This window comes from Columba livia, chromosome 4 (genome assembly GCF_036013475.1).
Source record: "Columba livia isolate bColLiv1 breed racing homer chromosome 4, bColLiv1.pat.W.v2, whole genome shotgun sequence".
Lineage (NCBI taxonomy): Eukaryota > Metazoa > Chordata > Aves > Columbiformes > Columbidae > Columba > Columba livia.
In genome coordinates this window covers 56,771,923-56,784,330 of record NC_088605.1, presented here as the reverse complement: position 1 = coordinate 56,784,330, position 12,408 = coordinate 56,771,923, and the positions used below count along the sequence as shown (strand labels likewise).

General features: G+C 38.3%; 1 protein-coding gene across 8 annotated transcripts in view; it reads left to right on the top strand.

Annotated features, from left to right (window-relative positions):
• ARHGAP10 (Rho GTPase activating protein 10) overlaps positions 1-12,408 on the top strand; it is a 149,147-nt gene that overhangs the window by 109,046 nt on the left and 27,693 nt on the right. The gene's annotated exons all lie outside the window — the stretch shown is intronic.

Genomic DNA, 12,408 nt, shown 5'->3' with positions numbered 1-12,408 from the left:
TTTAAAGTAGGACAAACCATCTTAAGTATGCTTTTCCCCTCTAAAAAAGAAGCAGCTCCTGTTTCTGTGTGGAAATGTCTTTGACCTCTGCTCAAGATCTCGCAACCATAAGATAAATGGAGAAAGAACTAAAATTAAAGCAAAACTTTAATGAGAAGAGCTAATGCACTCTGCAGTTAAATTCATCTGGATTAAAGGCTCAGGTCACCAGTGCACTAGAGAATACTACTACTTCAGTTGAATCTTTAATACCTTGATGTAACTAGCAGTAAAAACTTCTACATTTGCTTTACTGTTGAAAAGCAAAGCAAAAAACCCCTTGCTTTTCTATGAAGTTTACAGTAGCAAAATACAGTGAGGCAAAGGGTGTATAACATCTTATATACTCTGACTGTTGGCCAGAAACATAATAATTTTCCTTGAAATGTCATTGCTTGGGGGTACGTATAGTACTGAGAAGGCAAGTCAGGGCTCATTCTGTGTTAGACATTTTCTCCACCCTATTCCCTTTCTCCCTCCTAATGTTGTTAGTCAATTGTCTTTTCACATGAAGAATCATGGGATCAGGGTCCAAACCTCAGTTATCAGCAAGTGAAAATAAACAGGAAGATTTTGGCCTCATGTAGTAATATGAGATTTGCTGATAAACTGTCATTAAATCAGTGGTCAACGGTGGTTGATTTCTTAAGGAAAGAGCACGAATATAATACCTACAACAGCTGTAAGTGCAGGTTTGAGAAATAAGCTCAGGACTGTTTGTTGTCTTAAAGCCAATTTTACAAAGAATTTGCAAGAAATTCAGCATTCCTGCCATCAGGTTTAATTCACCAGAGAGATACATAATCTCTGTGCCTTTCTTTTCTTGCATCAAATATGAAACTAAATGCTTTGACTAGAAGGTATTTAAGGTGCATCTACTTAAAAAGCTTAAGCTGTGTTAATTGGAATAATATGCTACCAAAGCTAAGAAGGCTCTTGAGCTAGATCTGGAATAATAAATTTATCCTCATTTGAAAAACAAAATTGAAGCAACTCATAGAGTTGTTTACATCTAATTTTGAATGTGAATCCCAGCAGGTCACAAGAAGTACCACAACTTCTCCAATTCCATACTGCAAAGTGTGCACTGAAGGCCTGACTTTGGCCATAACACAGCAGACAGAAAATGTTTGGTGGATTGTTTTTATTTATCCAAAAATACAGTGTTACTGTTAAAACCTTATATAAATGTAAAATTTCTCCTAAATACAGTCCATATTTTTGTCTGATTTGGACATCTCAACAAAGAGCAGAACTGGGATTGCTAAAGGCTGTAATTGTTATACATAATACAAAAATTCAGTACTTGTCTGAGAGTTCTAGCGTGGTAAATTGCAGAATAACCTAATATTTTATTATCATGGTAGAACTGTGATAAAGGCTGAACTGCTGCAGTTGAAGACATAATTCCAGGATGGATGGCACTGAGTTTCAGTGGCATCTGAAAATAATATTTCCCCTTGTAACTTCTAAAAAACATATCCTCTGATACTGAAGGTAGCAGTACTCTCAATCTGTTGTTGCTAGAAACTGGCTGGTGGTAGGTCCTGACTATGTGCTGATGTTTATTTTATTTGTGTTTAGCCAGATAGTTATGTCAGGCAGTTTGTCAGTAGTTCGTACAATGGTTGGTTGGCAGGTGCACAGGATACATGGCAGTACAGTACCTTGAGCACCTGAGGAGCTACACCAATGAATACAGGATGCTTTAATCAGCCAGACTGATTAATTATCTAGTCCCTCACTATAGCTCAGTGCCTCTAAATAGGCGCCATGGCCTTGGGTTACTTTGTTCTTTGGAAGGGTGGGTGGGAAGGAATAAAAGTGAGCCTGGGCTTCGTTCCATATTTACCTAGTTCCTTGGCTAACAAATGCATGTTTTATAACTGCTTTCTGGAAGATTTTATCCTGTGTGTGTTTTTAACAGGAAATTAAACATTAAACCCCTTCCCTCCCCCCTCGTTATTCACAATGGCATGAGTTAAGCACCAGGCATAAGTCAGTGTTTTGTATTTCCTGGATATGGCAAAATTATCATAATCTTGTTTTAAACTAAGTAGCTGATACATATTTATACGTAAATATATTTGCAGACAAATATATCTCTAAGGTTATTGTAATTAAATATAAATATTTTCTATGCCTTGAAACTAGAAGTATGTTGCAAACAAAAATCTCTCTGTGCTGGAAAACTTCTTCAGTGTTTTTCTTTTAGGATTGTTATGCAAACCAGGAAATTGTTAGAAAAGCGGAAACAAGTCTTTAACTATCAGCTGCTCCAGGGACTTAACAGGCTTCAGAATCCACTGCTTGAATTGGAAATGCAGGGTTTGGGCCAGGTTTTCTTTTTAAAAGCACGTTTGCTCTTGGGAAGCTTCTTGACTGCACACAAAATATATGCAGCAACCACCCAGAAAGGGCTGTGACATAAATATTGATGGATATAATAGTTGAAGAACACACACTACGTTTGATAAAAATCTTTATTTTGCCTTCTAGTAATTAGTTGTACTTGCTTCTGATAGTGCATAGATTTTCCTTGTATGTGGCAATTAGGTGATTAAAGCTATTTGCAAACAATTCAGGTATTCTATTTACTACTATAAGGATCTTAATTTCCTGAAAGGCAAATTTAAGTCACAGATGATACTGTTTTTCTCTCAACTTCTTTCCTCTGTGGTAAGCCAGTTACTAAATTTTCACTCTGAAGTTTTTCAACATCTCAGTGTCTCAAGTAGAACCAGACTTAATGGGGAACTCTGAGCTGCTTTTGTAAGTGGCCTAAGCCTGAAGTTCTTGTTTCAGCAAAACGCAAATTTATCTCAGATTTACGTTGGGATAATTTCCAGAGTTTTCTTGACTTCTAAAATGAAGACACGGGATTTGGGCGTATTTTCTTTTCTTTCTACTACCTGTATGAGTTTTAGGGTGAATTAAGTAGTGTTGCAGAAACTCCTGTGGCTAACAGTCTCAGCTATGTACAAACGACTTTGCCTTCTTCCTCTGTCTCTCTGTGCAGAGAGAGAAAAGGACTCTTACCTAGAATAGGGAGTTGTTTATTCTGTGCTTCTAAAAATGTGATTGGGTCTTTATTTTCCATTTGGACAGTCGGTATATATCAGAGAGCTCTGTTTATATTTCTTCTTGAGGGCAATGCGGAGTTACGCTTTTGTTCCCTCCAAATTTTATTTTAATTTTTATATAATTTTTCCCTTAACAAAACAGTTTTTTGTTTTGTTTTGTGTAATCTTTTTTTCTGTACCAGAGATGATTAAGCTATTTTGCAGGGCTACTAGAGCAACATGGCAAGAAAAGTCCTGTTTAAGCTAGGCGGTATAATGCAGTCCAAGGTGAACAAAGTCAGCACAGGTTTCGTAAGTCACACCTGGAGTCAAGAAATGTGTCTTGCTTGGCAACTTATCCAACTACATAATAACTTGTTTTCTAAACAAACCAAAATACGCTTCTTAAGCTGCAATGCTTGCTGATGCCTTATTCTGTTTGAATGCGCCATAGGTGTCAAAATTTCTCATCAGCATATACATGGACACAATACACTGGTTTCAAACGGAGGCCTTTTTTTTTTTTGTTTTTAAGGCATTTGTCTTCTATCCCCATGCTGAGGAACTCAGGAGGCGTGTTGGGTGTTTGTGATAGCTTTCTGCTGTAAACTAAAGATTATAGTGCTTTGGAAAACAAAATGTTGTGTAGAATTCTAAAATAAAAACAAATCAGAACTGCTGCTTAACCCTTTACTTTGAAACTTTGTGCTAACTTGTATTAACCCCTGTAGTATTTAGGGAAGCCAAAGTACGATGGTGTCTTAGTGTTAGATAGGAGTAAGTCTTTCTGATTTTATTTTTGTGGGAATTGGAGTGAGATAGTGTCTTAAACTGAGTGATGAATTAATTTGCATGAACTACCATGGCGTTCAGTTAAATCACTTCATCAAAGTAAAATGGGATACATGTAATGGTTGCGTAGCTTCCACGTAGTATTCCTTCTCCCTTCTCCTCCCGTCGCTTCCTGCCCAAACAAATAAATAGAAAACCATAAACTTTATTTGGAATTACTGAACGTAAAACCTAGATGTTGAGGAAGCCTTGGATTTATAATGAAACTGGTCTTCAGGGTTGTAACAGCTCAGAGCTGCAAGGTTGCAGGTGTGAAACCTGGCCTTGAACTCCTTCTATTTCTGAATCTGCTGCTTGGAAGTGTTTCTGTAACCTGGCACATGTAGGGGAAATGGAAAGAAAAGCAGCTACATAGGCATATCAACAAGCCAGAAGGGCTTGCAACACTTGCTTACAAAGCTATTGTTAGCAGCTGAGCAGAACACACAGGCTGTTAGAAAATAGGTGCCACCAATATTAGATGTAAGGGGAAGATCAGGATGATTGCTCTTTGCCATGTAAAATTTAAGGTAGTTTATATTTCACCTTGCTGCAAGAATAGTTCCTGCAATTCTACATGATCTGTCACAGCTTTTTCCACCTTATGGCTCTGAGTAGGATGAGTGCTGTACAAAGTAAAAGTTGCTTGAGCTATTGCTAGTAAAGGTGAAGCTTTTTCTTAGGTAATGGTGGGTATGTATAGGGTCCCAGTTGCCTGTCAGAAAACCACCTTCTGCTTGGAAAACTTTGAGTTCCTACAAGGTACCTATTTTCTTGGAGGTATGGAATATTTTTGGTCCATGCTTTGTATACACAATGTACATTGTCTTGCCGTTGTAGTACCTGTGAGTAGTCTACTTGCTACAGCCAACTTGCTGCATAGTTATCTGAAAGCAAATTTAGTTGTCATAATGTAGTAAACATCTCCTAACTTGTACTTCTTTTCAAATGATGCGTGTCAAATCTTTGCAGTTGGTGTGAGAATTGCTTTAGTATCATCACCAGTGCTTGTCCTCTTTCAGTATATGAAATTTAGAGCCTGTAGAATTGTTCAAAGTAAACACTTGCACATGTGCACACACATGCACCAGAGGTGTAGGTAAGGGGAATACGAATAGACTTAGAATGAAATGCTGAATTTAAAGAAGGAATGGGAAGTTCAGGAGAAAGGGTCAGTCTTTCTTTAAGGCCAGGCACTATTAAAAATCTCTGATCTCCTGTAGCAATCCTTCATCTCTTTTAATTCTCTACCTTCTGCACACAGACATGCAAGGGCACATAATACTGTAAGAAGGCCAATTTGGCATGCTAAAAGCCATTAATCCCAGACATGGAAGTCACTGACGTATCCTTGCTACATGCCAGCTGTGCTGTGGCCAGCCTCTGTTGGTTGAAAGTAGATGCTTTCACCCAGCCCACAAGAGTGTACATAGAATGAAGGCCTGAAGCTGTTCAGCTTTTCAGCTTCCTATGGATGAGAGTGCATTTCACTGAATGAGGTGTTTCCTCACACAGGGTGCTCTGTTCCCTTCACTGGTGACAAGGATAGGGGAGAAGGTCTTGGAGGGGAAGTGAAGAACTTTCCGAAAGTCTGATATGCAAGTTAGGAAACATGATTCTTCTTCCTGTTTTGCTCCCACTCTGTCAGCAGTTTTTGTTCGGTCAGAAAAAAGAAAAAGTATTCTTTTTCTTCCGTTAGCTTCTAAAGTCTTTGTCCTGTTTGCTCTTCTTTTTCTCTTTTATTTTCCGTTTTTTAGTCTCTTGAAAGTTGCACTTAAACAATGCAAAGTGAATTATGTTACTACCCCTTCTTTCCTTCCTAGCTGTACTTGCAACATTCTGAACCAACAGGGAGATTGAAGGAGTGCTTACAGAGGTATCATGGAGAACTAATAGCGGTGGGACTAGCATGGCTAGGATTGCAGTCTCATCTTAAGGCTACTTGATTGGGGCCAAGCAAATTAGCCTCAGAGATCAGGTTAGTGGGAATCTGAAAGCAAGAAGGTGCATGATGTGTGGCAGGTTTGGTTATCCCACTGAGCCGAGTGCGTTTCTGTTGTTCTGTAATAGATGTAAATTCACTGAGGACTGTGTTCACTTCTTCTGTTTCCCCGGCCATTAGTACAGCCTGGTGCTGCCTGTGTGCTGCACAACCTCCTGGATCCATTTCCACAACCTCCTCTCCACAGTGCAGCTGAGTCCAACCCTGAGGCCCCTCCAGGTGTGTAACAAAATAGATATGCATATATAAATTGCACTTGGACATCTAAGCCTGGAATATCAGTGGCATGGAATAAAATGTTGACCTAACTACGCTGAGGTAGAAAAATCTGTTTTCCTAATTGCTGCCTTTAAAATTAATCAGCTAGGAGTTTAAGAGGTTCCTCAACAAACATGTCACCTGGATGTTCAGTTAAAAGAGCTGATAAAACTTCCTTAAGGGGCAAAGGCATCCTGCTTCATCCCTCCCTATGTTGAAGTCACTGTTATGGCAACAGGAGAGAGGTGAACAAAATGAGGAAGGAGGCAGAGCCAAGTGTCACCACTGTACTGAAAATGCTTCAGAGTGGCTGTCTTACGAGAAACCTGTCACATACACAGTGTGAGAGCAGTTAGTCTTTGTTGTTATCTGAATACCACCATGGATTGTGGAATTATTGGTAAGAAACTTCTCTTAAAGAGTCATGGGAAGGAATTGCAGAGTGAAGTAAGCTAAATAGCAAAATAAGAGGAGAAAGCAGCATGATAGGAAATGACTTTTTGAACACCTTACCTTTTGAGGGTGGAAGGTCTTACAAAGACATTTTACAACTAATCAGCGGCTAAATTGCCAACACAACAGAAAAGGAAGCATGGAAAAATATTTTCATGAGTTTTGGAGTCTTTGATGCCATTTAAGATGTGCTGCTGAATCAGGGAACTTTTAGCACTCACTATTGCATTGTGCCCCTTTGTGACTTGCTTTGGTTTTCCACAGTTCTCATTCTCTTTGATTAGACTAGAGCTGTTCTGTTGGTAGGTTTCAATATAGGTCTAGTCCATAGGGAGATGTTACCTGGACATATGGAAAACCAAAACATTCAGTGCTACCAAAAACATACGAAAGCTGTGGGACAATCCATTTATCTTACAATATGTCAGAGTTTTCTGGAAGTAGCTTCAGTTCATTGCTGCATTTTTCAGCCATGCAATTCATGTCTGGCATCTGGCCAGCCTGGTAAGGCTGGAGGTCGTGTGTGGTTTCCTGCCAAGCAAGCCCTGGTAAAAAATGAGTAATCTTTGGGTTTAGATAGTGCTCTTGTAATCATAGTATACACAAATCAAAAGAGGAACTCCTCTGCATGCTTGTATCTGATTTCTGTTGTGTTTAAAAATTCAATTATGTGATATAAATTAACACCCCAACCTTGTACCCATGACTCCGTCTTGAACTGTTTTTCTACAGCTTGAAGAATAAACTGGTGTTATTTACACATTTTAGTTTTAGCTTGCTTAGCAAAAGGCTTACCTTCAATTCTATGTGTCTTTGGGATTTTATTGAAGTAAAGAAGTAATCCAAGCAATATTTATCCTGAATTTTGAGAGAGGACCTGCAGTGATGGAGATATTTATTGAAAGTAATTGCTGAATATCTAGAAAGATGCTTGTAAGAAATTGAACTTCTTATTTTAGAAATAAAAAAGTATCAAAAAGGAGGAGGGCAGGGGAATGGTCCTAAAAACCCCCACTTGCCCCTAAGTAACTTGCAGATGAGCAAATTTCCTTCCCTTTCCTAGCCCCAACTCAGACACCCACCTTTCTGGCTACAATTCTTGGCTTGCATCAGCCAGTCTTGAGGCAAATTCTGTCTAGTGCAGCTTCCTCCTCCTCCTGACGTATCTGAATCATTGTGGAGTTGGGAAAAACAGTCTTTCTACAGGAAAGCTACTTTGTGCCTAAGATCCATGTGCTTGTACATGCATATATTTGAAAAAAATATATAAAAGTTGGCCTTTATCTAGGAAAAATCTGTAGTCAGCTATAATAGTTGTGTTAATTATTTTGTCTGAGAGAAAAAAATACCTGGCACAGAGATCTACTTCTTGCTGCATGTGTTTTGAAAGATAGAAGGAAACTGATGGATATATGTGGGCTGTCTGCTGTCCATTTGCTGCATGGAAGCTCTGTTGGTTTTAGGGTGTATGAGTCTACTGATGTCTAGATTTACGGAAGAACTAATGGCGTACTAAGACAGTACTGCAGTGTATAAGATTTGCAACATAATGAGGATAATGGATACTTTTTGATAATGAAATGCGGTAATGTAGAGCTATTTTTCCTGAGTATTTAGAGGAATTTGACCTTCAAAATACCCGTTATTCAGGAATAGTGAAATAACTGTCTTAGTTTAAGCATTCTCTATTATTATTTTTAACCAGATAATACATCGTTATTAGCTTGTTTGTATGTGTTTTCACCTTAGTTTGGAAACTTATGTGTTTAAATAGCACAATTTCATAGTCTGGAGGCGAGTAATAAACAATTCTGTTGACCAGTTTCAGTGGTGTGATAAACAAAAGTACCCAATTTCCTCAGAAACAGATGATTTCAATAATTCAGAAAACTTTATAAATTTGGAGAAGCAGAAGAATGAGTTCACTTGGTGTCTGGCATGATTACTGGTTGCAGCCCTGCATCCAGAAAAGACTGTTCCTGACTGCAGAGTCCTCTGATTGCTTTGATTATCACATAAGATTTTCTCCACTACAGTTACTTCTCACTTTCCAGGAATGGCTGAATCTTTTCTGGAGTGAGAATATTCCTGTAGGCAAAGAAAAATGCAAATACTTTGCTCATGTGAACTAGTGACATCTTTTCTATGGGTTTGGCTGATTAAGTGGATTAACTGTTTCCTTTTAGTTAAGATGTGCTGATTCAGGACAAATTCCCTCTTGATTTCTGTTATAAATATGATGTGAATATTCTGGGTCTCAGTACCAAGTAATTTATTTTGACTTCTGTTGCCATTGTAACCTAACTGGATTCCTCATGTCAATAATATAAATCATATTGGAATTCTTAGAGCGTCTTCTAAAGAAGATAAGGTTATTTTTTTCATAATATATTGTCTGACTTTTTAAAGCGATTGGTAACTTGTATCATGGGATCACTTCAGGTTTTTAACTGAGACAACTTAATCTTCAATTATGTTTTCATGCCTGTTTTTTCTGTGGATGCTGAAGCTCTGGTATATGGAACTAAGTTCTTGCTTGGCAGAGGATATTTACGATACTCATATTTCCTTTCTATCCCCAATCTATGACATGCCTATTAAAATGAAAACATAGTATATACCCACAAATTAACATAAGAGCAAAGCTACTTTCTACTTGGTTAAACTTCTGTATTATTGTGGAAAGTTAGCTATTTATGGTGAATGAATGTTTGTTTTCTCAGTGCTGGATGCAGCTGTGATGCTGATGGGGGAGGATGGGTGGCTGCACAGCAGTGCAGCTGCTGCTTCCCCAGCTCGTGGTGCAGAAAATGTCAGACTTTAAGGTGATATTAGGGATTTTGCAGTATCTTTAATTTACTCTCCTCTGTAATTCTCCCCATCACCCCTTGTCTATGACTAGGCCTATGTGGCTGTGTCAAATTGGAATAAAACATGTCTTTTATCCTCTTATTTTGTCATGATTTGTGTATCTGATGAGCACTTAAAACATATACAACAGTTCTGTTCTGCCTGTTTTGTGTATCACAGTAGAAACTGTAGTATATTCCTCTTTTGCTCCAGAAACATTCACTTTCATAAACTGCTTTTATCCTCTGTCTACCTCTAAACTATACATGCTGGTTATAATATTGTTGCTTAAAGATTAGTCTTCCTTTTAATAGTAAAGTATGTAATTCTTTGGTTTACTTAAGCTGAAGTTGGAAGCAAACTCTGTCACTCAAGCAAGTAACATAGTGTTAGCTCTCTGTTTTTTGTTGGTTTTATTACAAATGTTTTTTCTTATTTAGAATTCTTGGAGTAAAGTAAGGATCTGTTATTGACACTGCCAAAGTATTTCAGTTTCTTTCAATTTTGGATGCCAACAAAAAATATTCTTAGACTAGACAGATGGAAAAAGGAGAGAAAAAAAGGCAACTGGGAGGCATGTCATGCTCAGTTAGGTAGAAGCTGGGTTCAGATTTCTGGTATGGAGGGTCTAAGAGCCTTTACTATCTGAAGCTCATCCAGACAAAAGGGAAAAGGAATTGAGGGTTACATATATGTTAGAGGAAAGCTAAAGGAGGTAAGTCTTAGTCTATATCAGTGCTTTCTTACCTTGTAGGGATTTTTCATTATGAGAAAGGGTGACATGAGGTAGGGAAGGGCAGGGGGAAGGAGGAAGAATATTTGGGTTAGAAACCAAATGGTGCATAGTACCAGTTAGACACAACCAGTAAATGGTTAGGATGAACTTAAGCTGTTTTATTTTCTAGATAGGGCTGGTCTGAACTACGAACAGCCATAAAAACAAAGCATGGGTGTCTGCTGCAGAGGCACAGTGAAAGCTTGAAGGCCTGGATGAGTATTGTGATTAGAACAGTGAAACAAGATAATTTAGATGACAGTTTAAAAGGATCTGAGCAGTCAAAAAATTTAAATAGTATGCAAAAGGTGGTGAGAATGTGAAACAAGTTTTAACTCTGTTGAGAGTAAAATTGGATCTTAGACCTATTTGCGTAGGATGAGGAGGCGAGTTGTAGAAGCAGCTTGGTGGCAGCTCTAGAAAGACGGCCTTGCTGAAGGCACTCAGAGGCTTCCCACAAATATAGGGAAGGTGAAGAGTTGATGGATGGAATGTTGACAAAAATTTATGAGGTATCGTACAGACTTATTGCTTTTACGCTGGGAACCCTCATGTCCTTCATCTATTTTGGCACTCTTTGGCACCCAAATATGAGAGAGGCACCAAGAGCACCACACTGTATGTATTTGCTGAAAGAATGATGTAAATGAGCTTTAAACAAAATCACATCTTCCCTATTTTAGAGTGTAAAAGCTGAATAGAATTCAAGTGGTAGAAAAGAATAGGAAGTTTCTGGAGCTCCTCTTTGAAAGGACCTGTCAGTCCAATGTGGCAGTTAACCTTTCCGCAGAAGTGGGAGAGCTGACAATGCTGCTCACTGAAGAACAACGCTCGAGGTAAAGGCGTGTGAGAGCAGAGGAACAGTAAAAATATGAGGCTATCAATATTAGGGAGTCCCTGAATTCAGAGGTAAAATGAAAGCCATAAACCTGATTAAGTTCCAGCAAATACTTAATACACTCTTTAACAAACAAGCCATGTCAAAACTTTAATGGCTTTTTAGTCACTGGCAGTTTAGCATCTTTACTGGCTCCACAAAGCAAAATACAGCAGGGGGACGGGGGGAAGGGGGAAGGGAAGGGGATAAAAAAAAGGAGGAAATAGCTAGCAGTCAGTAAATGTTTTGAAGAATTGTTAAATAGAACTTAGCTCTGAAAGTTGATGTGCGATTTATAATCAGCAGAATCAAGCAGAAATCTTCACAGGTAGGCCTGTGAAGCTGTCTAACTTGTCCTAAAAAAAATTATCTGGTCATGGGGTTATATGGCTTGGTTAATTTTTAAAACATGTTGTGGCATGCTAAAGAAGTTTGAAGAAACTGGAGGAATGCTAATGTAGTAGCAGTATTTAGAAAGGTAAATACAAATCCTTGATGATATATTTACATACGGGACAAAGGAGGATTGCAAGTAATGGCAATGGCAGTTATCTAGGAGTTGTGGTCATGTGCTAAGTTGCACCCATTCAAACAAAATAAGCTTGGTTGCATTAAGAAATGAATGTACAGATTTTGCAGGGAAAAAGTAGCCTATAGCTGCAGAATGGAGGAACTACATCCTTGAAAATGGTGACTCTGCTAAGTCTGTTAGTCACAGTGTGCAATCAACTTGTCATAAACTATTAATTTAATGCTGTGGCAAAAAAGTGCCGGCCTTGGAGGGATGAACAGGGGATTGATGAGTAGGGTAAGTGGTGGAATTAACACTCAATGTGGGAGTCGTGGGACCACAACATGAATCCAGATCTGATGCACGCTTTTCAGAAAGAACTCTGGGAAATTGAAACAGGTTTATAAAACAGGTACATGATTCCAAACCTGCAGAAGTCCTTACAGTAAGAGATTTAGTGTTAAACTTAAAAAGGAGATAGTTTAAATACCTTCACACAGCACAAAACTGGATAGGAGAGATACTATAATTATTAGCAATGTGTATTACATGGGTCATGCCTCAAAAATAAAGCCTAACAAAGTGAATTACGTGAATTATCAGTAAGTATGTTAATTAGCAGCTAATTGATTTTTCCATTGCCTTTATAATCTCCTGATGTCTTCAGACAAAGATTCTTTGGAAAATGCAGTTTGGCCCAACATGAAATAGGCATTAATCAAAAGCGGGTTATTAAGCTTCATAAAGAGA